Raw genomic sequence first — 5,857 nt, 5'->3', positions numbered from 1 at the left:
TGCTAATTAGCAAATATTAGCATACTAAAATAGTGAGGGATGACATTATGCATGCCAAACATTGGCATGCAAGCATTGACATTGTGAACTTGTTAAAGGTGCCGTAGGTAGGATTGCGAAGAGCCAGGACTTAGCCAAAATATTTGAACATCGACAACTTCTCAGTCCCTCCCCCCTTTCTGCTAAAGCCCAAAACGGTCTCCTAAGCCTCTCCCCCCACAAGGGAGAATGAATGCGTGTGCATGATCAGTGATTGACACACAGTTAGACAGGCTGCCATTGGCATTTAGCTTAAAGCACCCCTGTGCCTAAGTAAGTACAGCCTCACAGGGTTCAGGCCCCTCACTGCCAAAGTTATTTTTTTGTGAACTAGTTTTTTTGGTGTTGTAATAAACAAGTGTTTTTTTATTAAAATAACGATGGCCAATAATAAGAATCACCCCAAATAAAAATGATCTAAACCAAACATAATCTTGTTAAAAGCACTACATCTGTGAATGTGTTAACTGGCTTGCAACTTGTGCGCAAATTATTGCATAAAAAGTCACCAAAAATGAAGTATTTGAACCTAATAGTTAAATACAAAATGAGGGGGAAAACTGCTAAACAATCCACTTTTAAAAAAAAAAAGAACCCCCCTTCCACTAGGCTGGCTACGGGCCTGGGGTTGCTAGTGGCTGCAGACTCTCTAGTCTTGTTGTATGATTTGTGTAGATGGAGAGAAGACAAAGCATAGGTTTTCCTGTTGAGGAAATGTGAGTAGAGACAGATCTATGATGCTGGTGCCTTTAGTACAAATGTGTCAAAGAAGGCAGTGTATTTCACATGCAACCAGTGGTGTAGTCTACGTGATACGCAGGCATACGCAGTATACTCACTAAGAAAGCTCCAGGATTTCCATATACCCATTTAAAAATGCGCAATGACACACAACAACATACTTTCCATTATATTTTTGACATATTTTGAATTGTCATGTGTTTTTTTTTTCTTTGCATAGGCTAAATAAAAGTATTTCAGCTTTGAATTGGTGCATACAAGTGTATCAAAATGCAGGAAATGAAGTCTTTGACCCTAAAAATGTCCCTGGGGGAGGACACCCAGAGCCCCCCCCCCCCCCCAAGTCCCATTCTGGCCCATACATATACAGTACAGTATGCCCACTACAATACATTAGACTACACCACTGCATGCAACTAACCGCAGATCTGCAAAGATGCATGCTGCATTACTCCACTGCATTCTGGTTTGCTTGTGCTGCGGCTGCTATCTCTCCCTGTATGACCGTTAGACGTCTGCATATCTATATATCTAATCTAATCCAATGTTAAGTGTTGATGTTGGAGAGAGCTTTAAACAAATCTTTGCGATTAAATGAAATGATATCTGCCGTGGGAACATACAGACACAGTGTCATTTCATCTACATTTGTTCAGTGTAGAACTGAAGAAACATTGTATGTAAATGTTTCAGAGAGGACCCATTAAATGTACATGTTATCCAGCAAGTTGCCTCTTTAAGAGCTGCAGGTCTCTCTAAGCTGGTCTATGGTTTAATAGTGTGTCCATTGTCTGCTGTTCTCTGTGCTGCTGTCTCTGGAGACTGCCACCAAAGAGAGAAAGAGCTTGATACAATTAATTCACCTCAGACCCTCATCGCCACCTTTGTTTATTTGTCCTTTCTCAGCGTTCTCGCCTTACATCCATCCCTCTATCCCTCCCTTTCTCTAGGTCTCTCTCTCTCTCTCTCTCTCTCTCTCTCTCTGTCTCTCCCTCTTCCACTGACCAGCTGCTTTCCTCTTCTCCACCCTCACCACTACTACCTGGCCCAGGGAGGACCAGCCCACTCCACCCCACCCATCCTTGTTCCCGCAGGTAAACCAGAGACGCCCGAGGCACACCCTAGCTAGGAAAAGCCCAGGATCGCCTTACGGCCTAGCTGAAAAGGGCTCTTTCTAAAACAGTGAGTACATCAGAGCCCCACTTTGAACAAAAGGGGCCAGGGGAGTCAAGGGACCAGACCCCCTTTCAGGGCTTTGTCTGTCCGCCTGCTCTAAGCTCTGAGTCAGACAGAGACTTGGACTGCACTCAAGAACTGGGATTGGAGAAACATTACAGATACACAAGTGAGGAAGACATACGATCAAGGCCTGCAGGATATTTTACTGCTTTTTCACGTCAACCAAACTAAACATAAACTTTTAAAACCAGGATGGAAATAAGTCCCTGGCCCACGGCCCCAGTAAGCACCGATTTGACTTCTACATTAAAACTGGACAAAATTTACATGAAAAGATATGTCTTTTGATGATCATTATTTCAATAACATTTTAATATTTACTGTAAGTGCCATGCAGGTCATTTCAACAAAACCAGGGATCCTATTTGTAGTGTTATTACTCACTTTGTTTTGTGTCCTACAAATCATTTTGTAAAAGTATTGGTGCATTTAAGGTGACATGGAGCACTAATCCTGGCTCCCACTGACAAACTAAACCCACCAGAGGTAAAGTGTGTGTGTGTGTGTGTGTGTGTGTGTGTGTGTGTGTGTGCGTGTGTGTGTGTGTGTGTGTTGGCACAGAACAAAGCTTACTGTACGTATCTGAATGCCCCCCCTCTTAACCCTTCGACTTGTTCTCCTCCAGGGTCCAAAATTAACACTTTTCTGTGCTTTTTTTCACCACTAACACCAACTTATTAGTTTTACACTTTTTTCTGGAACTAATGGTCAATAAACTTCATTTATATGAAATGATATCTAATGTTTGAGTTAAAAAGCTGAAATTGTGAACTATTTTGACTGATAGTTAAGATCAGAGGAAGGTATGTAGAAGTTTAGTCAGGGTGCGTTTTTAAAACCAATTGTTTTTTTTTTCAAATGCTATAACTTTGAATAAAACACCCAAAATTCAATGAAAGTAGTGAACTGATCCTTCATTTAACTTGCGCAGAGCATTGCATGGAACCATCCATGTTATTTTGGGGAAATTAGGTTGAAAGGAACCCAAATTTCAAATACATATGAAAACCTGTCAAATTTGACCCGAGGACAACAGAAGGGTTAACCTTCAATCTCTGGCTGAACTGTTGATGAAATTCAATTCACGGAGCTGGCACAGAATGACAGAAACATCAGAGACTACAGCAGACAACATATAACTCACATAATATTCATAAGTAACGATTGAAAATTTGGTATATTCTCCTTTTGTTAAACGAGCAAAAGCATTTAAAAAAGTAAGCAATTATTTTGTAGTTGGAACCCAACCTAAAAAACATTTCACGTTGTAATATCGCAGGAATCTTAAGTAAAAATCGACACCTGATGAAATCTTTCATTTCACGGAGCTGAAATCAAAATTATTTTTTTTCAAAAAAAAAAAAAAGGAATGCTATGAACACTAATTCAGTGACAGTTATAGATAATATATCTATACAACTGTCACTGAATTAGTGTTCATAGCATTCCTTTTTTTTTTTTTTTTTTTTAAATGAATAAAAAAAAACTCCAATCTGTTTATTAGATTTTCTGACAATAATGACAAAACAAAAAACAGTGCAAAGGTGGTCCAAGCAGAGTATCATGCATATGTTACAACAAAGAGTACTATTAAGACAGTACAAGCACTTAGAAATAAGACAGGGAAATAAATAAATAAATCAGGAAAAAATAAATAAATAATAATAATAATAATATAAATAAAAACTGTGGGCCAGTCTGTTGCCTCCTATTTTTCAGTAGTACATCACTAGGATATTTGTGTGTTTGGTCCCATATTTTTCTTTTTCATTCTTTTTCTGAGGTAGAGAGTGATAGCATAGGTGGAGTTACGCCAAATAATGCTACCATAGCATTTGGATCAATTGCTTTCCCGATGACCTTGGACAACGAATTAAAGATTTCTATCCAGTAAGCTTTTAGAGTGGGGCAAGACCAAAACATGTGGACATGGTTTGCAGGAGCATGCTGACATCTATCACAAGTTGGGTCGATATCATTATAAATTTTGGAAAGCCTAACTTTGGTAAAGTGGGCAAGGTGTATAATTTTGAACTGAATCAAACCATGTTTTGCACAGATAGATGACTTGTGTACATTATCAAGAGCATTGTTCCAGAGTTCTTCAGTGATCTTTTCTCCCAGTTCCTCCTCCCAAAGTGTCTTAACTGAGTTTAAAGAACCTAAACGCATGGAATGTACTAGAACATAAATATGTGACATCATTCCTCTGAGTGCGGGCGTTGGTTTAAGGAGAGAGTCCACTGGCGAGTCAGATGGTAAATTAGGAAATTGAGGGAATCGGTTCCTGACAAAGCTGCGAATCTGTAAATACCTGAAGAAATGTTGTTTCGAGAGGGAAAATTTCTCCGTTAACTGCTGAAATGATGCAAAAGTGTTATTAATGTATAGATCTTTAAATGTCTTAATACCTAGATTGAACCAGGCATTAAATGCACCATCTGCTAAGGAAGGGGGGAAAGTATGGTTCGCAATTATTGGGGCGGCTGTAGAAAATGTTTGCAGACCAAAATACCTTCTGAACTGATTCCAAATTCTCAAGGACGATTTAACAATTGCATTCTGTGTTCATAGCATTCCTGTTTGATATATCCCATCCAGATGTCTAGTTTGAATCCAGCTGTGAATAAAATGTGCACATACGGCAGCAAAATCACCACAGCTATTATTCACTTACAGCATTCACATGAGGTGGTTCAGAATAATGAAAAATACATAATAAAGGCAGAAATGTATTACCATGAGCACCTGTTGTTTGGATATGATTGAATATGGCCCCAAAGGGGTTACGAGAACTAATGCACACAATCATTTGAAAAACACTGGAGGTTTCACTGTATACTTTATGGCATAGAGAAGTGATGTGTGCTATGGGAAATGGTCAGCAGAGGGCGTCGCATATTCTCAAACTGTATGCAGTCTCACAATATCACCCTGCTGCTTTCAACTTTCTATAAACAGCTGGCTAAGTCTTTAATTTGAAAACATCTTCTCTCCACGTAAGTGCATCATATGCAACAACACATTCATACTATGTATGAAAAATAACTCTTTGATGTATTCATTATAACATATAGTGCAACATATAGGCATATACCATTTCTAATATGCTTATTGTATGCACCAAACACAAAGCTTGCAAGTAAAACTTACTTTGCAATAAACCAATTGTCATGTCAGCAATTTTGAGACATCTATAAAATGTATTGTCCCCCTTCCATGTTGCTAAAACTGTAAACCTCCTGCTGATATTCATCCATTCAATTACATTCATATTATGGTCCCCTGGGAAACTTTCTTGATGAATTACGACTTTGGTGTGGAATTTTTCGTGTGGTATTAGAACATGTACTTATGTAAAGAGTCTGAACAATTTTTCCACCACAGCATATCACAAATGGGGACATTAGCGTCAATGTAGCCCATCATCAGCCAAAGGAGACAACAATTAGAAATCAAAACAGTTACACAAAATCCCACAATGTATATAAAATAAAACAAAGAATAAATAAGCTAAATATCTAAACAAAAATTTAAAAAAATAAATACATTGAATAAAAATTCATTAAAATAAGAACGGGTTGAAATCAAATTCTAAGTTCAGACACAGTTTTAAAAATGTTACCTTTTCTATTATGTTTGTCAATATGCAGAGTTTATCAAGTAAAAAAAATGCCTATAAAGTTCACAAGAAAGGGCTAAATGTGGCATATGTTGCTGTTAACATTTCAAAATGTGATAAATAAAATTCCATTCACCACCACTGAACTGGGGTGGAGGCAGAAATGGAAACACTGAACAAATCATTTGTGTGTTTCTTTGAAATTTGGGGGAACTG

This window comes from Perca fluviatilis, chromosome 1 (genome assembly GCF_010015445.1).
Source record: "Perca fluviatilis chromosome 1, GENO_Pfluv_1.0, whole genome shotgun sequence".
NCBI lineage: Eukaryota > Metazoa > Chordata > Actinopteri > Perciformes > Percidae > Perca > Perca fluviatilis.
Note: the sequence above shows the minus strand (reverse complement) of the source record.